Here is a 23,247-nt window from a genome sequence, read left to right as displayed (position 1 = left end):
ACATAATCTATATATTTATCAAATCTCAATAAAATTTGTCTTGGAGCAAGTAAGCCAATAAAACAATTGCCCTTGGTACCAAGATGTTTCGGTAAAATTGACCTTAATACCTTCAAATCTGGTGCACCATGGGATAATTTAAACACCACTGCCTGATGCAATCCCTCTTAAATCATAAAGTCTTGCCTTTCCTCGATTGAAAACGTGATAGTAGGTTCTCCATGAATTATTTTGATTGATTTTGCAATTTTTTTTGAGTTAATTAGGCCAGATTGTTTAGAATTTATAGTATTGGAATTGAAAAGGGTGGCATATGTGGTGGTTTATGGTGGTGGGACGGACTGGACAACCTCGAAAAGAGGCCGTCCAGTGGCCGTAGCTGCCATGAGAGCTGCGCAGCTGCTGGCTAGGAAGGAAACCCTAGGTCAGCCATTTTTTTAGATGAGTTCGATATATATCCTCCAAAAAGTTAAGGCACTACTTCTGAATATTATAATTGAGTACTTTGGACGTTTTCTAATTGTGGCACATTTCTGATAAAATAAGCAAATGTTCAAGGAATGGTAGCAGATGCAACTTATATATACAATTATTAGAGAATAATCAAATAAGTTTATTACAAAGCCGAAGTTGAGAATTACAAGGACACATATACATATTTTGTGCTTATATATCAAAGTTATAAATAATGCTTTATGTATTATTCCACGGTAGTGTACTTGACCTCTGGATAGAGCGTTGATGCTTCTTCTCCTTCTTCTCCTATTTCAAAATTCGCGAGGCATCCTTCATAGCATGCAAGATAATAGTGACACAAGACAACTTGTTCTGCATACTCAAGCTTTGTTTTTTTATGTTTCCCCACAATAAAAACTCCGATTTAGTTTTGATAGTTCATTAAATTGACTCTCGATAAATGAGAAATGGCATCAAATTAATTGGGGAAAAGGGAGTACAAAATACAAAATATGATTATTTTTATTTTATTTTTTTAGATAAAATGGTTCTTACCCTTCAAGTGAGCCAAAAATTCTTCTTTGGAAAGAGTTGATTTTTTAAGCTCTTTGCCTATGAGCTTTTACCATATTTGAACCACTTCTCTTTGAGAAAGTATGTTTTTAGGAGGCCTAAGGTAAAGTGTTTTATTGAGTGTCCTTGGATCATTTATGGCCTTGATGGTATATGTTGCGATATCATCTTCGTCGACATAAATTGCTGAAAAATTAAACAATAACATGTAGTTACTAATACACATTATCATATTTTTAAGGCTTAAGTCATCTATGGCCCCTTAAAGTTGTCTGCATAATTCATTTAAACACCTCAACTAAAACTTGTACCTATTGGACACCTTGACTGAATTTGAACCATGTTGACACTTTGTGCAGATGTGGCACAAAAAGTGTAATTCACACCTTGCTAGGCGCGGGAATCATTTAATCAACACATTTTTAATTTCTTCTTTTTTGTTTCTCATTATTTTATTTTTAAAAAAATAACAATCTTCCTTTCTTCTCTCTTTCAAAATTGCAGACCTGCTGCCACCAATTATCCATAACAAAAGCTACCACTTAACATTTTTTTAAATAAATTTACTCTTCTAAGATTATGCTTAAATTTGATAAGAATTCCAATGTTGTAGGCAAAAAGAATCCAAATATGAGCTTATTCCTCACATTTCAAGCCCTAATTTGTTAGTTTCATCATATTTTTACCCCTGCTAATATCAATTTCCAACTGGAGGAGATGAACCCTAGTTTTGTACACAAGGATACCTCTTCATCTTTTTTTTTAATCTCTTCTCATTGTATTAATTTTTCAGATGTAGAATTACGTAGTTCGCCCTTTTTGCCAGAATAAATGGAGACCACCATCCACATTTTCTTTTCCAAAAAAAATGGAGACCATCATCCACATCTGTTTTGCCGGAATAAATGGAGTTCACTATTCACATTTTCTTTGTCGAAAAAAATGAAGACCATAATCTAATTTATTTGTCGGAAAAATGGAGATTACCGTCCACATATTTTTTTGCCGAAAAATGTGGAGATCACACACACTGTCCCCGATGCACACCCCTTCTTTCTCCAAAACGAAGCAGAAATAGATAAATTTGAAATCAAAATAAAAAGAGGATGAACAGATTTTTTAAAAAAAATAAAGAAAAGAAAAGATAAAACACTATCAGTTTGAGATAGGAACAAAAAAGAAAACATATTGAAAAAAAAACTTAACTTCATTTAGTATATGTTAAAATCTCCATTTAGAAAATAGCAATGGTGGATAAGGAGTGACTTTACTAAAAGAGAAGAAAATGAGAGGTTCGGCATGGTGTCGGCTGCAGGGTTGGGGGCCGTAGGGGTGAGCGTGGTAAAATTGATTTTTCATCTTTTTTTTAGTTGAAATTCTTTCTTTTTAGATTTAGATTTTTTTTTATGTTCAAAATTCATTTATATAATTATTGTAAATTTAAATGTCACATATCTTCATTTGATTTGCTATTTTGCCACATCAGCGGCATGTGTATTACACACACTTCCTCTTTTGATCGGGTCTAAATGTTTGATAGGTATTTATTTTTTAAGGTTGGAGTGTCTAATATAAAACGGGGCTTGTTGGGGTGTTTAAGTGAATTTTGCGGATAACTTTAAGGGGTCGTGGATGACTTAAGCCTATTTTTAATATTACACATATACTTTGGCCTGAAAACTAGAAAATTGTAAGAGAGAATTGAGTTTTAGGTAATATATATACAATTGGTACATATAAGAAATAGTTACATCATCATATTACATTTTTGTAGCAGGTAGCTTATCTTATTTTGAATATTACCTGTCCGACATTTTAAGAAGACGTACATGTAGATTGAGGTGGATCCAGAATTTATATTTAGTGAGTTCAACTTTTAAGATTCTTAGTAATATTATATATGTAAGTAAAAGTTATGGGTTCAAATGAACTTGTGGCCGAAAGGCTACATCAACGGTCCAACCTTGTTGTGGATATTCTTCAGATGACCTGATAATGTAAGAAATCATTTACACTATAATGATATATATAACTTAAATTCGGGAGAATTACCTTTCTGGTTGCCATCTCCAAGCAAGACAACAGAGTCTGTTGAAGGAAGGATATGACCGATTTGACAAAGACCACCAAGAAAGTAACCAGCAAAGCAATTAGCAGAGACATAAGTGAAAGGAATGCCAACTTCTTCGATTGCATTCCTCACCACCATTTTATCATCAAATGTAACTCTACCTGGCTCCATTGCATTTTCTATTCTTGCTAGATCCGTTCCAAACTCAAACGGAAAAAATCTCTCTACATTTTATAAGTTTATGTGATATTGCATACCAAAAATTCTTCGATTTAATAGAGTCACCAGAGTGATCAACTTAATTATCCAAAACATCACTCAACTAGTAACTACAAACTATGTAAAAAAGTCACTCTGCTTCGTTTTGTAATAGAATGGTCACTTGTCCCAACTTTAGGAAAATCAAAAGTTATCCAAATAATTGCTTCAAGCAAGTAAAAGGGCAGCCCGGTGAACTAAAGCTCTCACTATGCGCAGTGTCCAAGGAAGGGCCCGACCAGTGGCGGAGCCAGAATTTTCATCAACGGGTTCGAAGAAAGGCCAATTTTACGGAAGACTTACAATCATAAGACATTTTATCTTTAAATGTATTTTAAAATTGTTTTACTCTTTTTAGATAGGAGATTCAGCTGCCCGACCACAAGGACCTATTGTATTTGTACGCAGTCTTACCTTGCATTTCTATCGGAGGTTGTTTCCGAGTCATAATATAAAAAATAGAATTGCATACAAAGTGTAAGACTAGTTGTTGGAATTTGGTAGAATCTTTTTACTTTTTTCTTTTTAGTCTAAAAATATTCTATAGTGTTTTATTTCCTTACAAGTCTAAGATTTACATTAATTACAAAATATTTAGTTTTCTTTTAGTTTAGTATCTAGAAGGAAAATAATATATTTTATTCTCCTTAATTACTTATAAATAGTTATGTACTCTTCTATTTGAATCAATGCAAGAATCAATACAAAGAGTTATCATTCGTTCTCTCTTTAATTTTTCCTTCTAGTTTCTTCCATTCCATGACAGGTTTTTTTTTTAAACTAAAAACATAATATTATCATATGAAAAACAAATATAAAAGAAAATTCTAAAACTGTTAAGAGAATAAATCTCCCCATAAACTAAAATCTCTAAACTATTACATTGTGGATTATATATTGTGTTCTGCTATGAGAATAGGGATCTTCAATCTATAGATCTCCAAACTTTTCCTCTCGGGAAAATAAAGCAAATATGGAAGAAAATTATATTTTCCTTTCAGAAAAAGTTCAAGCATTTATGGCAATACTTTAACTTTTCTTTAAGAAAAAAATAAACTTTAAATAAGGAAAGAAAATCAGGGCAAAACCCTTACATACGTACCTTGATATTTCAACTTCTTTGATGGCATCCACAAGCTTGAATTGAAGCAAGATATGATGGCTATGAATATGGACACCGGAGATGGCACATATTACAACGTCTACGAGTTTAACTGCATCCATGAGGCTTTGATGATAGTTGAAATAAGCAGTTACAAGGTGAGCTCCTTGCATCTTAAAAAAAATAAGCATTTCAACTTTTTCAATATCAACTCCTATTTCTGGACGTTGTAAAATGTATGTGTCATGTCCATTTGCTAAACTAGATTTCACCATTCTCTTTCCAAGGTATCCTGTTCCTCCCACTATCAACACTTTGCTTTTTTCCATCTCTCAATATATTTATTCTTTTTCTCCTGGGATCAATGGATATATAGTTAGTTGATATATGAGGGATACTCCATATGTTGTCTATTTATAGAATCAATCTTGTTTCTTGGAAAATAAGAGAGTTTCTTATTTATTTTCGGGTACTACTGTATGATAATAATATCTAAAAAATATATTTATGTAATCAACCAAAATATTATGGGGTGAGAATGGTTTGGGGTTCAGGGAGGGATGGTCTAGGTTGGGACATTGGATGAGACTCAAAAGTGGTTATTTGAACACCCTTTGTCGAAAACTTATATTGTTATCACGCCCCGAGCCTATACCTTAGACGTGGTCGGCACTCGAGAACCATTGATGGCCCCAAGCGAACCCTTGGCCTGGCTTACTTACTCAGAGGAAGACTTTGCTCAAGATAAATACTCCTAAGACAAGTAAACTGAACTGCTCAAAATATAACTTAGAATGTATTGTAATAACATTCACTGTCAAAGTGGCAACCCAAGTCTCAACTTAATTGAAAAGGAAAAGTAAAGACTCATGAACTAACATCACTAAGTTTGTCTATGAAGCCTCTAAACAACTGAGATGGACGTCGGGACAAGACGCGCGACATCCTAATGAAATAAAATACTGAAAGCAATAAAAATGACCCTCCGAAAAGCTAGGAGGCTCACCAACTAACTCTGAGTGCTCAACTGGATCAATAAGGCACTGGATGCTGATCCTGATTACCTGCGTCTGCATCATAATAAGATGCAGGCCAACAGGCATCAATACATTGAATGTACGAGTATGCGAGTTGGAATGCTAAACATAACTAAAGCTTGAAAAGAATCTAAAAGAAACACTTACCTTGGCTTTACTCAACTCTTGGATAACTTAACTCAATATAAAGCAATAAAACACATACAATATACAGAAAGCCTTTAAAACAGTAGAAAACAACTTGGTTCGTTAAAGAAAATGCAATAACAAACTCAACTTTGCTCATATAATAAAGTAATATAGTTTATGTGGGAGTTTCTCTAACGACAACCACCACTATGAGCCTAAGTGGTGATACAGCGTCTTGCCCACTCTGCCAGAATTGTCCTAGACTTTGCCGTCATATAGAACACTTAACTAAGTGGATCCACTAGTCTATGCTAAAATCATCTTAAGGAGTCATCTAAAAAGTATGATCTTTTACTACCCATGATGGCTACATGGTTTATGGAGACGTGAGTTTTCTGAACTCAAGCTCGTCTCCATATCGGTGCTCAAAACTACTCCCAAAATATACTTAAGCTCATATGTTTGTAAAAACAAAACTCTTTCTTTGGTTTGAGATAATTACTCAAAAACTTAGCTTAAAAGCTCTCTTGGAAATCTCAGTTTCCTTTCTTGCTCAAATGTAAAAATATTTTAACTCTTGGGAATACTTAGTTCTCATATAATCTTTGAAGAATGAACTTTACTCTTACTCTTTACTAAAAACTAGCTCAAAGGCTCTTTTGGAAATCTCAGTTTCCTTTCTTATTTAAATGTGAAAACATTTACTCTTTGGGAATACATAGTCCCGATATACTCTTCTGAAGAAATGAACTTCAAACTTTACTTTTTACTCAAACTCAAAACTCAAGTCTTAAAACAAAGTTAAAACATTTGTAAAAGACTTTTGCAAGACTCTATGAACTTCTCTTGACTTGACTCTTAACTTCTCTTGACTTAACTCTTAACTTTACTTAACTTGACTCTTAACTTTCCTTGAATTGAATTATGGATTCAAGGATTATGATTTGTGATAGGAAAGATCCCATTATGTTTAGGAATGATTTTAGATAGCTAATCATGAGAAAAGATTAAAAAAAATCACTGTCTAAGGATGGGTCCGCGATACGGAGGTGTATTTGAATTTTGGTCACAAAAATACTTTTTGAGGCAGAGAGGTCTGTTTCCTCGCCGCAACGCGAAGAGAAAAATTACACTTCTGAGGAACAAGTCCACGACGCAAACCTGATACCCAATTTCTGCCCGACTTGTTCCTTTTTCATTTTCTAACCCCAATTCGCCTAAACTCGATTCTTTTTCTCAAATTCCCTTTAGATTCAGATAACCAGTATGTATACACAAGAATCTAACTCAAACAACTCAAGGAAACAACATTTTAACCCCAAGGAACTCCTCAATCTCAACCTAACTCAATAACGAAAGACAATTTCAAGAACACCATTCAATATTCATCAACTTTCAACTTTCTAGAATAAACTTCGCTGAAATAAACATGCTAGGCGCGTGGGTGAACGAACCCAAAGCTATGAAAGACTCACATACCTCTTAGGTATCAACCCTTGTCGAAATCCACAAGCTAAACCTACAAGAACGACGAACTTTGCTCTTTCTCATCTTTTCTCCTCTTGCGTTCTTTCTCCAAAAACCCTAGCGTAAATTTCCAATTGCCTAAACTGAAACAATTCAGTTTAGAACCCTATTTAATTGCTAAAATCGAATTAACTTAATTAGGTGGTGAAAAGACCCTAATGCCCTTCTAAAATCCGGATTGGACTTTCCTTATTCGAACAACCAAACTTTCAATGGGAATAACTCACTCATACGAACTCGAAATCGCGCAAACTCGGCGGCGTTGGAAAGATTATTCCAAGATATTTTCTACGATATCTGGAAACACACCTAAAACATCCTGATAGGAGTTATGGTTGTTTGAAGTTGCCCAAAACTCAAACTTAACTTAACCAATTTTCCAGATTTTTATTATTTCCAAAAATCACGCTTTCTAATTCTAGATCTTTTTAGTTCTTTCAATTTGCGAAATGTTACAATATCTCCCCCTTGGGAACATTCGTCCTCGAATGAGATTACTCTTAGTAGGCTAAGGGTGTAACACCTAACATCCATCTCAAACACCCAACAAACAATGCAAATACAACATGCCAACTTATAAATAAATACCAAGAAAAGGATTAGTACCTTAATTTGGAACTTCTCCAGATTCGAAGAGATGTGGATATTTCTTCTTCGTGTCTTCCTCAGCTTCCCATGTAGCTTCCTCAACAAACTGATTCCTCCAACGAACTTTGACTGATGCTACCTCTTTTGTTCTCAACTTGCGAACTTGGCGATCTAGAATATGAACAGGACTCCTCATAAGACAAGCTATCCTTGATCCCAATATCTTCAATTGGTATGATCAATGAAGGATCACCCATACACTTTTCCAACATGCAGATGTGGAACACCAGATGGACTGCCGCTAATTCGTGTGGTAGCTCTAACTCATAAGCTACATTGCCAATCCTCTTGGATATTCTGTAAGGGCCAATAAACCGGGGACTAAGCTTCCTGTTCTTACCAAAACTCCAAACACCCTTCATAGGTGAAACTTTCAAGTAAACTCAATCATCTACTCCAAACTCTAACTCCCTCCTCCTACCATCACTGTAGTTTTCTGACGACTCTGTGTTGTTCTCAATCTCTCTTGAATAACTTTCACTTTATCCATAGCTTGATGAACTAAGTGTGGTCCTATCAACCCTGTTTCACCAACTTCAAACCATCAAATAGGAGATATGCATCTTCTCCCATAAATAGCATGATAAGGAGCCATGTGGATACTAGAATGGTAACTATTGTTGTAAGTAACTCAATAAGAGGTAGGTGATCATCCCAATTACCCTTGAAATCAATCACACAATCCACCTTGATACCTCAAAACACTATCTCCCCCTTGTTCAAAAGTCATCACTTTTTGCTTATGAACACTTACCTTTAATTCATTAAATAAAGGATCTTGGTCTTGCTTATCTTTTACTACTGACACTAATGATGATTCAAACCTATTCATCACCACTACTCCTCCTTCTATGGAATCCATTAGTCGAACTTCTGGCCTTTCAAGTCTACGCACTTCTTTTGCTAACTCTTTCTTACCTTCCTTAAAATGGGCGGTACTACCCATAGACAACCTGCTCAAGGCATCAACAACAACATTAGCCTTACCTAGGTGATAAAGAATACTCATGTCATAATCCTTGAGTAATTCTAAGCACCTCATTTGATTAAGCTCTTTCTGAATAAATACATATTAAAGACATTTGTGATCAGTGAATACATCAACATGAACACCATATAAATAATGACATCATATCTTCGAGGCAAATACTACAGTAGCCAACTCTAAGTCATGGGTTGGTAATTCTTCTCATGAACTTTCAACTATCTGTAGACATAAGCTATAACTTTGTCATTCTGCATTAACACACAATCTATACCAACTCTAGACGCATCACAATAAACAACAATATAATGCCTTGTGTATCTTCTGGTAGGGTCAATACTTGGGCAGTAGTCAACCTCTTTTTCAATTTCAGAAACCTTTTCTCACAAGCTTCAGACTATTGAAACTTCACTGTTTTCTGAGTCAACTTGGTCAAAGGGAATGAAATAGACGAGAACCCCTCTACGAACCTTCTATAATATCCAGGCAGACCCAAGAAACTCCTAATATCAGTTGGAGATGTGGGTCTAGGCCAATTCTGCATTGCCTCTATCTTTTGGGTATCAACTCTAACTCCATCACCGGAAACTATGTGGCCCAACAACACCAATGACTTAAGCCAAAACTCACATTTAGAGAACTTAGCAAATAACTCATTATCTTTCAACGTCTGAAGAACTATTCTGAGATGGCTAGCATGATTTTCTTCATTTCTTGAATAGATTAGTATGTCATCAATGAAGACCATAACAAACATATTTAAATAAGGTTTGAAAACTCTATTCATAAGGTCCATGAATGCTACATGCGCATTGGTCAAATCAAAGGACATGACCAGAAACTCATAATGACCATAACGGGTCCTGAATGTTGTCTTGGGAATATCACATTCCTTTACTTTCAAAAGATGGTGGCCAGACCTGAGGTCTATCTTAGAGAAACATGAGGCACCCTGAAGCTGATCGAAAAGATCATCAATTCTCAGAATAGGATACTTGTTCTTAATGGTAACCTTGTTCAACTGACGGTAATCTATACACATCCTAAGGGAACCATCTTTCTTTTCTCACAAATAAGATCGGAGAACCCCAAGGTGAGACACTTGGTCGAATAAAACCTTTCTCTAAAAGATCTTTCAACTACTCTTTTAGCTCTTTCAACTCTGCTGGTGCCATTCTATATGGAGGAAAAAAGATAGGACAGGTATCTGGAAGAATGTCTATATTAAAGTCTATTTCTCTCTCAGGAGGGACTCCGGGAAGATCATCAGGAAAGACTTATGGAAACTCTCTTACTATTGAAACTGACTAAATATGAGGTATCTCAACACTAGAGTCATTAACTCGGACTAAGTGATAGACACATCCCTTGGAAACTAACTTTCTCGCCTGAAGGTACGAAATAAAATGACTCTTAGGCACTGCTAAACTGCTTTTCCACTCTAAGACTGGCTCATTTGGAAACTGAAACTTGACAACTCGAGTTCTACAATCGATTGAGGCATAGCAAGCATGAAGCCAGTTCATACCAAGAATGACATCAAAATCTACCATGTCTAACTCAATTAAATCAGCCATGGTACTCTTGTGATTGACGAAAATGGGATATTCACGATAGACTCTCTCTGCTAGAATAGACTCACCAACTGGTGTAGAAACACTGAATGGTTCACTAAGTTGCTCAAGAATAACATTAAAATTCATCGCAACATACGGAGTTACAAAGGATAAACTCGCTCCTGGGTCTAGCAAAGCATAAACATTAAAGTTAAAGACTTGGATCATACCAGTAACAACATATGGCGAATCCTATTGCTCTTGGCGACTAGCGATAGCATAAAGACGGTTTCCTTCTCCGTTTGCCCTTGAAGTAGCTTGTCTAGATGCGGCTCTATCTGGTGGAGCAACTGAAGAATATTGGGCTCTATTACCCCCATTACCATTACTTTGTCTGCTCTTAGGACACTCTCTCATAAAATGACCGTTCTGGCCATACTCGAAGCAACTAGTAGAGCTATCACGGCACACCCCTGAGTGGCTCCTACCACACTTAGCACAGGCAGGAGGCTTACTACCCCCTTGCGCTATGCTACCCTGAGAATAAGTAGGTTTAGCTCTGAAATTCTGACTATTGTACTCACATTTGTTCTTAGATGCAGGTGCACTAGTAGATGATGGAGCAGGTCCTTTCTGCTAATGTTGGAAAGAAGACCGGTTCGCATTACTCGTTTGCTGCCTAGATTCATTCCCTGATGTCTTAGCTCTCTTATTATTAAACTCTTCTCTATCCCTCAACTTGTCCTCCTCAACCTGTTGCACATGGATCATCAGCCTTGTTATGCCCATGTCACCTATTAGCATAGTTTCCTTACTTTTCGTACTTGGTAGACGAGTCAACCCAACAATGAACAAACTCCTGCTGCTCCTCATGTTAGCAACCATCTTTTTGCTTCTTTTAGATCACGAGGAAAGAAACGCCTCATGAAGGCACTCTCGACCATAGGCCAGCTCAAAATCGGTTACGCGTAAGTAAGAGTTAGAAAGAGACTTTTATAGAGATACACTTTATCGCAAGAAGTGAGTATGAAAGAAGTGAAGGAATTTCCTAAATGTTGCAGCCTCCTAATAATAGATGTGGCACGCTTCACACCGATAACTAGGACTCTACAGACACGACTTCATAGACACCCTAGGACTCTTGAACTCTATGCTCTGATACCAAGTTTTTCATGCCTCGAGCCTACACCTTGGACGTGACCGGCACTCGAGAACCATTGTTGGCCCCAAGCGAACCCTTAGCCTGGCTTACTTACTCAGTGGAAGACTTTACCGAAGATAAATACTATCAAAACAAGTAAACTGAACTGCTCAAAATATAACTTAGAATATATTGTAATAACATTTGCTGCCAAAGTGGCAACTCAAGTCTCAACTTAACTGAAAAGGAAAAATAAAGACTCATGAACTAACATCACTAACTTTGTCAATGAAGCCTCTAAACAATTGAGATGGACGTCGGGACAAGACCCACGACATCCTAATGAACTAAAATACTGAAAGCAATAAAAAGGACGCTTAGGAAAGCTAGGAGGCTCACCAACTGCATCAACGAGGCGCTGGATGTGGATCCTGATTACCTACGTCTGCATCATAATAAGATGCAGGCCAACTGGCATCTGTACATTGAATGTACAAGTATGCGAGTTGGAATGCTAAACATAACTTAAGCTTGAAAAGAATCTAAAAGAAACACTTACATTGACTTTACTCAACTCCTGGATAACTTAACTCAATATAAAGCAGTAAAACACATACAATATATAAAAAGCCTTTAAAACAGTAGAAAACAACTTGGTTCGTTAAAGAAAATACAATAACAAACTCAACTTTGCTCATATAATAAAGTAATATAGTTTCTGTGGGAGTTTCTCTAACTGACACCCACCACTATGAGCCTAAGTGGTGATACAGCGTCTTGCTCACGCTGCCAGAACTGTCCTATACTTTGTCGTCATATAGAACGCTTAACTAAGTGGATCTACTAGTCTATGCTAAAAGCATCTTAAGGAGTCATCTAAAAAGTATGATCTTTTACTACCTATGACGGTTACATGGTTTATGTAGACGCAAGTTATCTGAACTCAAGCTCGTTCCCATATCGGTGCTCAATACTACTCCCAAAATATACTTTAGCTGATATGTTTGTCAAAACAAAACTCCTTCTTTGGTTTGAGATAATTACCCAAAAACTTAGCTTAAAAGCTCTCTTGGAAATCTCAATCTCCTTTCTTGCACAAATGTGAAAACATTTTAACTCTTGGGAATACTTAGTTCCCGTATAATCTTTGAAGAATGAACTTTACTCTTACTCTTTACTGAAAACTAGCTCAAAGGCTCTTTTGGAAATCTCAGTTTCATTTCTTGTTTAAATGTGAAAACATTTACTCTTTGGGAATACATAGTCCCAATATACTCTTTTGAAGAAATGAACTTCAAACTTTACTTTTTTACTCAACTCAAAACTCAAGTCTTAAAACAAAGTTAAAACATTTGTAAAAGACTTTTGGAAGACTCTATGAACTTCTCTTGACTTGACTCTTAACTTCTTTTGACTTGACTCTTAACTTCTCTTGATTTGACTCTTAGCTTCTCTTGACTTGACTCTTAACTATCCTTGAATTGAATTATGGATTCAAGGATGGATTCAAGGATTATGATTTGTGATAGGAAATATCTCATGATGTTTAGGAATGATATTAGATAGCTAATCATGAGAAAAGATTAAAAAAAAAAATCACTGTCTGAGGATTGATCCGCGACGCGGAGGTGTTTTTTAAATTTTGGTCGCGAAAATTCTTTTTGAGTTAGAAAGGTCTGTGTCCTCGCCGCGACGCGAAGGGAAAAATTACACTTCTGATGAACTGGTACCTAGTTTCTGCCCGACTTGTTCCTTCTTCGTTTTCTAACCCCAATTCGCCTAAACTCGATTCTTTTTCTCAAATTCCCTTTAGATTCAGCTACCCAGTATGTATACACAAGAATTTAACTCAAACAACTCAAGGAAACAACATTTTAACCTCAAGGAACTCCTCAATCTCAACCTAACTAAAGAACGAAAGCCAATTTCAAGAACACCATTCAATATTCATCAACTTTCAACTTTCTAGAATAAACTTCACTAAAATAACCATGCTTGGCGCGTGGGTGAACGAACCCAACGCTATGAAAGACTCACATACCTCTTTAGGGATCAACCCTTGTCAAAATCCACAAGCTAAACCTTCAAGAACGACGAACTTTGCTCTTTCTCCTCTTTTCTCCTCTTGCGTTCTTTCTCCAAAAACCCTAGCGTTTCCAATTGTCTAAACTGAACCAATTCAGTTTAGAACCCAATTTAATTGCTAAAATCGAATTAACTTAATTGGGTGGTGAAAAGACCATAATGCCCTTCTAAAATCCGAAATGAACTTTCCTTATTCGAATAACCCAACTTCCAATGGGAATAACTCACTCATACGAACTCGGAATCGCGCAAATTCGGCGGCGTTGGAAAGATTATTCCAAGATCTTTTCTACGATATCTGGAAACACACCTAACGCATCATGATCTAGGAGTTATGGTTGTTTGAAGTTGCCCAAAACTCAAACTTAACTTAACCAATTTTTCAGATTTTTATTATTTCCAAAAATCACTCTTTCTAATTCTAGCTCTTTTCAGTTCTTTCAATTTGCGAGATGTTACAATTGTATATATAGAAAATAATATTGTGTATACAAATGAAAACATCTTTTTAGAGATATATATTAAATTTTTGAATACCTTTAGCAAAATTCCTATTTGCCACGGGTGGGATCAAGAGACAATGAGCCTGGAATGTCACTTATGGAACTTGTTTTTCTATTTTCATTAGGGAAGTTGTTTCCTCATTTTAAGGAAATTTGTTTTCTTAGAAAAAATATTTCCGAAAACATTTTGGACCAATCAAACAGAGAAAAATTAGAAACCGTTTTTGAGAAAATATTTTCCTCCATATCAAACACACCCTTAATTTGTTTTTTTTTTCTTTTCTGTTGTCGGTTTTGTCTTGAAGTATAGGTTTTCTTTTGTTATTTATAGATTTTATTCCTTTTTGTGGGACATTAAGATGTTTTTTTTTTGCTGCTGAAACTAAGACACGAAGCTACGATAACATAGTTTTCCTTGATTTTAATTAAGCTTTTCTTTGCTTATTAATTTGCAAGAATTTGTGAAATCGAAGATATTAGCTTGGTTTCAATTCTGATAATTTGATTGAAAAACTAATAAATGGATCTGAAATTGCAATACTAAAATATATATATGAAAAAATCAAACAGAAAATAACAATAAAAGAAAAAAAACAATAGAATTAAATTAATTTCAATAAAAATAAGAAGAGAATTATATTTTTTCCTTGGAACAATACAAAGACATATTTCTTTATGCGCCAATTTTATATATGTTGCTATCTCATTTTTGGGTGTTTTAAATTATTTATATTATTTCACTAATAATTTCCTTTATAAAATACTATTTACGTTTATATATTTATTTAACTAAATAATTTTAGAGTTCATGTAATTTTTCTTGCTTATAATTTAACAATTATTACTTTAAAATATGAGCATATCAATTTGTTTAATTGATAAAATTAATAGCTTATATATCTACAAAAATCTTTCATACGAAAGACATAAAAATAAATATTTCGTAAAAAATTTACATTAAAAATTAGAAATAATAAATACACAAGAGAGCTCAAATATCAATTTTGCACAGAAACTGAATAAATTATGTAATTCAAACCAGTGATGGACCCAGGATTTTTGCTCAGGGGGTTCAAAGTATAAAGAAGAAGTTCAGGTGGCAATGAAAGTGCGCAGAGCGTAGAAGCCCTTTGGTATGCTCTTTGTACAAGAACCATAGATATTTTATTGGTTCATAAAAGTAAAGACTAAACTAATCAAAGATATCGAGGACAAAGATACATTCGTAAGAATTTTAGTGGATCGACTGTATTACATAAGTTAACTCCTAAAACACGTGAAAATTAAATGATGAAAAAGGGAGCAAGACGGGGAAGAAAGATATTTACCTTATCATGCTAAATTTAACTTACTTTATCATATTGTATTAATCATTTCTTTCAACTTTTACCATGCTCCATCGAGCATTCTTAAAATTTCTTGTACTTTTTATACTTTTATTTTGTAATGTTTTACTTTATTTTTCACTTTTAAAAAAAAATTAAATTAGCATCCATTCAATCACATAATACTATGAAAATCGTCAAGATTCTCTAAAAGTATGTAAGAATAGAGTTACTAATATTATGATACATATTCAGAAGATAAATAAATAGCATCGTCTATTTTCTTAGTTCATATATTTCAATTTACTAGGTTAGTCATAATTTGTAAAAAAGACAAATAACGAATAAATCAAATATGTTTAGTTTTCATCTCTCTAAAATAGAATTAAAAATATAAAAGAAATTTCATGAATTCTATAAATTAATATTTTTAAATGGATGTTGACGATATTTAAGTTTCTTCATTCAATTACATTTAATTTACCTTTTTTAAAAATAAATAAATTATATTTCTATCTCAATTTCAAGTTAAATATAATTCATCATTTTTTTTTAAAAGTTATTCAAGTTGGTATATGAAAAAAGAGTTACGTTGAAACAAAATGAATAATAGATATAAAAAGAATAAAAAATAAAAATAAAAAGAATGTATCTAATAAATTTAAACAAAACAAATTAAAAAGAAGAAATGGAACAAAAGGAGAAAATAATGAAAAAGAAGAAGAAAGTCCAAGCCCAAAAGTTCCATTTTCCAAAGCATTAAAAGAGGGGGGAAATGTTGTTCATGGGATTCAAACCCATGACCTAGGGGCATTTGTTGAACCACTTATCCATCGAGCCAAGCCTATACTTTGTTTTCAAGAGTTCATTTTAATATATATATATATATATACATAAAATCAGAATTTGACGTTATATATACAGTGTAATTTTTTGACGAGAGGGTTCAAGTGAACTCCCTAGGGTCCACCTAGGTCCTCCCATGATTCAAACACTACATAAAGATGAAGAAATTAAAAGCTAATATCAATGATTTCATATATCAATATGTGGATGAGTTTTGATTTTCAATAAAGAATATGAAAATTTTGGACAATAAATGATAATAATTGTGACTTTTATTCTTATAAACTAATAAAATAAATAAGAAAATAGGAAAAAAAAATTATCTTTTTTGGCTACTGTAATATTATTTTTTTTACTGTCAACTTGAATCATGGGTTTATCATGAAACGTAATAAATATAAATGGATGTTAGAATTTTTTTTGGAGAGTTACGTCTTTTCATTTTTAAAATTTATGTAGTGAGCAATTATCTTATTCTTTAATTGACTAATTATGTAAATATTTTTTAGATTATTGAAAATTAGATAAAAAGAGAAATCTCATAATTAGGAGAGTTAAAGGGATGGTTTAACTTTTTTTCAAGCTATTTGAAATGGTATTTCATTAGACTACTCTATTTTTAAAAAAATTCATTCGTTAAGGAGAAAATGAAAGATTTGAGTGATAAATATTTTTGCCTTTAAATTTACAATAAATAATAGGAATAAGTGGAGTAGTAAAATTTGAGGTATTTAAATTTTTATAATAAATAATAGAAATTAATGATGGGAATAGTAATTGACACATTTTTTAATAGTAATTATAAATACAAATATAGTGAAAATTACAACAATAAAAAAATAAAAAAAAATAAAAAATAAAATAAGGACAATTGGCCAAAGAGAGGTGTCAAATCATTTTTTTAATATTTTAGCTTTATATAATATATATAGATACATATAAATTTTTCATTCTTCTCGGAGAATGAAAGGTTGGAATTAAATATTTAGGCCTTTAAATTTACAATAAAGATTAGGAATAAGTAGAACAATAAATTTTGAGACGTTTAAGTTTTTACAATATATATAATAGAAATAAATGGAGAGAGTAATAATTGACACTTTTTTAATAATAATAAATTAAAATATCGCGAAATTTATCAAAAAAATAAGAAAAAAATAAATAGGATCTTTGTCTTCTTTTTTTTCTTTAGAACAAAAGTATTGCATATAATGTTTATAGTTTTTTTAGTTTTTCATTAGAATTATATAAATTGTAACATCTCGCACCTAGAAATGACTATAAAGAGTTTAAACTATGAAAATATTGATTTTTGGAAAGAATAAGGAAATCTGGAAATTTTGTCCAAGTTAAAAAGTGAGTTTTGGCCATTTTCAAACGGCCATAACTCCTAGCTCAGGAAAATTTAGGAGCAGAGCTTGATATGGTTGGAAACCCCTTGGAGAGATCTTTCCAACGCCGCCAAGATTACATGATTTCGACATCGTATGAGTGAGATATGACTTTCAGATGTTGGGCTGTTGGATTGAGGAAAGTCCCAATCCGGATTTAGGGAAGGGAAAAGTAGTCTTTTCTCTAATTAATTTCCTAATTCATTTTTAGGAGTTTATTGGGGTAAAAACAGAACCTAAATCAGTTTTGGAAAACTAAAGAATGCTTAGGGCTTGGAGAAGAGAGAAAGGAAGAAAGAACGGGAGAAAGAGGCAAGAATTCGTCATGATCACCCAAGCTTGCGAGTAGAATTCGTCGGGGGTGATCCCTATTAAGGTATGTGATATCTTTTCGTTTTGGGTTAGTTCACCCACACACCAACTTGTTTCAATCCATTGGTTTTGAGTTGTGTACATGTTGAAGAAGCGAGTTTCTCGAAGAACAAATTGTAGAATTCTTGTTGGTTGAGTTGTTGATGCTTGGGGGTGAGTTGATTCATGTTTCTGGGTTGTTTTTCGAGTTAGATTGGTTGTATATTGAGGGTACAATTTATCCTAAGTGTTTGGGGAAAGAATTATGGAAGTTAGGGGAGTTTAGAGAAGAAAAACGAAAGAGAAAAGTCAGAAGTCGCTGGGCAAAAAGGGTTGAGCGTCGCGCCTGTCAGAGCGCCACAAAAACTTCTCTGAAGTTTGGCCTCTGGCGTGTCATGCCAGCCAAAGCGCCAGTCAAACTTCTCTGAAGTTTGAGGGCTGGCGCCCTGCGCCTCTCAGAGCACCAGGGACGCTAGTTCTCCCCATTCGTTCCCCACCTTTTCGTACTTGTTCCTAACCAATGCAATTATGTTTTCTAGTTGTTTCCAACACTCTAAGGTACATCTAAACATCATGAAATCATCCATAAACATGAGATCATGAACCTTGAATCCATAATCAAATTCAAGGAAAGTTAAGATCAAAGTCAAATAAGTTAAGAGTCAAGTCTAGAAGTTAAGAAGCAAGTCAAAGCAAAGTTTCTTAAAGTTTTCAAGAGTCTTTATTAAACGTTTAAACTTCGTTTTAAGGCTCAAGTTTCAAGCAAAGTAAAGAGTAAATAGTTGAGTTCATTTCTCAAAAGTTATTAGGGAACTAAGTATTCCCAAAGAAGTTTATAAATGTTTTCACATTTGAGCAAGAAAGGAACTATGATTTCCAAAAGAGTCTTTGGGCTAGTTTTCTGTAAAGGGAACATCGATTCCAAGAGAGCCTTTGGGCTAAACTTTGAGCAATTATCTCAAACTAAAGAAAGAGGTATTTAAAACACATATGAGATAAAGTATATTTTGGGAGTAGTATTGAGCATCGAATTAGGGACGCGAGTTCATATTAACTCAACTCTCCATAAGAACCATGTAGCCAACATGGGATTTAACGGGTCATACTTTTTAGATGATCACGTAAAGTAAGCTAGTTGATCCACTAAGTTAAGTAAGGTCCTATATCACGGCGAGGTATAGGATGGTCCTTAGGCAACGTAAGGTAAAACATTGTATCATCACTAAGGCTCATAGTGGTGGTTGTCGGTTAAAGAATCTCTCACAAAAGTTATATTACTTTTATATATAAGTAAAGTTGAGTTTGTTATTGCTTTATCTTTAACGAACTAAGTTGTTTACACTGTGTTAAAAGCTTTATATATATATATATATATTGCATGTGTCTTATTGCTTTATATTGAGTTCAGTTATTCATGAGTTGTACAGTGCCAAGGTAAGTGTTTCTTCTTACTCCTTTTAAGCTTAAGTTGTTGTTTAGCATTCCAACTCGCATACTCGTACATTCAATGTATTGATGTCAGTTGGCCTGCATCTTATTATGATGCAGACGCAGGTACTAGGATCAGCATCCAGCGCGCCGTTAATCTAGTCGACCACTCCAGAATCAGTGGTGAGCCTCCTTGCATTCCGGAGGACTCTTTTATTCGCTTTTAGTTTTTCATTATTAGGATGTTGTGGGGTCTGTCCCAACATCCATCTCAGTATTATAAAGGCTTCATAGACAGTCAGACAGTAGTTATGAATCTCTCATCTATGTATTTGCAAATGCTTTGTTTTGAGACAGAAGTTTCCAATTTGGCTAAGATGTTATCATTTAAACTATTACATGAGTTTATTTTGTTGAGTTAAGTCTTCCGTTGAGTTAAGTAAGTCAGGCCAAGGGTTCGCTTGGGGTCAACAATGGTCTTCGAGTGCCAGTCTCGCCCAGGGTGTAGGCTCGGGGAGTGACATAAATACTCAAGTTTGTTGTCATTTTTTTTTAATTCATTGCTTGGATACCGTTTTTTTTTCTTTTTGTAATTTATCAAATTTCCGCTATTTAAAATGCTTCTAATCTTAGTGTCGTATTTAAGAATGCACTTCGGCATACAAATAAACAGTAACATCTAGTACATAATGTTCATTTTAGCATGTTGCAAAAAATTATCATAATAAAAATTCAGAAGAACTAACCATAATTTAACCTAATGAATTGTGTATGTACAACTATAGTCATATAAAAGAAAAAGGGAAAAAATATTTATATTTTAAGTTCTTCAATAAAGTACATAAATGAAATATAGAGAATAGGAAAGAAAACTAAAAAGATCAAATTACTATAATAATAATTTTATTGTAAGACTCTACATTATCTTCTTCCAAAATTCACAATTTTCTCTTCTTTTGTATCTTCCTCAACTTTCTTCTTCACCCTACAAGCATAAATAGTATAATATGAAATTGTTAGTTACTCCATGATTTTATTTGGATTGAGTTTACTCAATTTAGTTTCAAAGATTAGTTAAATTGACTAAACAAAACAAATAACATCACATAAATTATTAAAGTAAAAAATATAATTTTAAAAATTAAAGGAAGCATTTTTACCCATAGATTCTTTACGACTTTTTTGAAAGCAACCACATGATGTGATGATTAACATTTCTTCCTCACCCTAATGTATGATATGGTGATGGAGAAGTGAAAGAATAACTTTGAATGAAATTTTTCTTGCTACAAAATATGAATTTATATAGAAAAAGATGAGGAATACCATAAGGTGTCATAAACTAATAAATTTAATTTTGGGGGTTATGAAGATTAAAAAAAAGAGTTATGAATATTATTAAGATTATAAGTTGAAGAGGTGTGAGTTATTGGTAGTTATTTCTTATTTTATTAAAGATATTAAATATATATTATAGTGGTAGGTGAAACGTTGAGTAATTGAATGTGAAGACTTTTTGAGATATTAAAAATAAAATAATTAAATAATAAAGGAAAAATTGGTAAAAAAAAAAAAGAGAAAAAAGAAAAATATGAATGGAGGCCATAGAGAGATGTCACATCACCTTCTTTATGTTTCTCCTTTATATATAAAGAGAGAGAGATTTGGTAGGGCAACCTCTAGCTTCTTTTTAAAATCAAGAAAGTCTTATTTATTTGTAGACTAAATTATTTTGGGATATAATATTGAGATTATAGTTTTGAAATTAATTCATCTTATTTAGAATATGGGGTAAAATTATTCAAAGTTTGATGAGATAGGATGGGATATATCAGTATTAAGGTTGGGATTGAATATATATTATATTTGATGAACTACACAAATTTATCCAAGATAAATTTGTATTGTCAATCAAACACAAAATAAAATGATCAATCACAACATTATGTTGAGATATGACATCTTATTCTGTGTACCAAACAACCCCATACATTAATATTATTCCTTGGGTCGTATATTCCGTAGGAAATTTTTGTATACTTTATAAGTATTGTTTTTCGTCTTTTCCTATTGGAAAATTCAGAAAAGTACAATTACCCAATTTATATTGTAAACATATTGCCTAAAACTCAATTTGGTATACAATAATACTTCGGTATATATTTGGGATAAGGGTCTGAAAAATATCCCAACTTTGATCGGATTTGCTGTTACGATACTAAACTTTCATAAGAACCTATTACCTCCCTAGACTATTTAATACCGCATTTTTTACCCCCTGAACTATTTAATAGTGTATTTTAAAGGTATATATGTGTCCACATGGACACATTACTATTTATAATTTTACATTATTTTTTATGTCCATGTGGGCAAATATATATGTTTAAAATACGGTATTAAATAGTCTAGGGAGGTAATAGGTCCTCATGAAAGTTTAGTATCGCAACAACAAATTCGATCATAGTTTGGGTATTTTTCAGACCCTTAATATATTAACATAGAAAACTTTCATATTTTATTTTTGATGTTTAAAAACATGATATACAATATTATATACCCAATATACAGTATTATACAAAATTATAAGAGGTAATTATGCACTCATATACAATAATATACAGTCTTATACACTATCATACAAAAAACTAACTTCGTATTTTTTCTTAAATTCAAACATCATATTCATCCAAAAATACTTCAAAAACTACACCAAATCACCCCGAAAATTTAGATTTAGGCTCATCAATACGTAACCGATCTTTTGCAACAATAGCCACTCGAAATAGAGCTTATTTGCAAAAAAATAATTTTCAAATTTTGAAATTTCTAACTTCAACAATGGTTGAACACTAATCCTATATTGGATTTGTGAAAGAAATATTTAATAAATATATATTATCAAAGCATTACATTTAGTTAAGTATAATTTACATAAATCTCATAGTGTTAAGAGCTAATTACATTATTTTCCTACTCTTTTCAAATTACAAAAATCCCTTAAATTTTATGAATTTCGGCTACATCACTAAACTTCTGGATACATCACTGGACTTCCGTATAGATCACAAGACATCCGGATACATAAGTCAAACTATTATTCCCTCCGTCTCATATTAATTGTTCATTTCCCTTTTTACACGTTAGTAATATGACCAACTAGTATGAGATGGAGGGAGTATTAACTAATTCTTATTTATTGATTTTTTTTCTTTTTTTGAGGTAATGTCGAAATAAAAAGATAAAAAAAAATTAGCTATTAGGACTCCCGCAACTTAATAAAAATTTGTGGAGGTTAAAATAACCCCCACATTAAATATTATTTTGGGGGGTTATAGTAATCCCCTCAATTACACCCCCACAAATCTAGTGTTTTTTTTTTTTTGTAGTGGTGGAACTCATGTCAACGGTATCCTCTTCAAACTCACATAGTTGTTAATCTAAAACTCGAATTATTAATGAACAATTTATTTGGTTAGAAACTAGACCCGAAAAACTTTAATTTTGATAGGTAGTATAGTTCTTTAACTCTCCATATCTTGGAAGATATGCTCATATAAAATCGGATTACTATTGAGCCAAATTGATTACACTTCCACATTTCACTTTAATTTACTTGTGAACTTAGCCTTTTAAAACCAAATTCATTTCAAAATTTTCAAGTTCAAGTAATTTTATCGACATCAACTTAGTCGTACGTGCATAAGTAATTACAGGGTGTTACAATATATAGGAGGGAAAAAATATCACGAATAATGATAATTTGAGGCCTAATTACCAAACATAGCGATATTTTTGATTTATTACCAATTATAGCAATAATTTTTTAAATTTG

At 33.1% G+C, this 23,247-nt stretch overlaps 1 pseudogene; it reads right to left on the bottom strand.

The window, feature by feature from the left end:
- Positions 1 to 679: 679 nt before the first annotated feature.
- Positions 680 to 4,822, bottom strand: LOC125857104 (bifunctional pinoresinol-lariciresinol reductase 2-like; annotated as a pseudogene).
- Positions 4,823 to 23,247: the final 18,425 nt, after the last annotated feature.

This window comes from Solanum stenotomum, chromosome 2, assembly GCF_019186545.1.
Source record: "Solanum stenotomum isolate F172 chromosome 2, ASM1918654v1, whole genome shotgun sequence".
Lineage (NCBI taxonomy): Eukaryota > Viridiplantae > Streptophyta > Magnoliopsida > Solanales > Solanaceae > Solanum > Solanum stenotomum.
The sequence above is the reverse complement of the archived record's forward strand: the minus strand, read 5'-3'. Positions and strand labels throughout refer to the sequence as shown.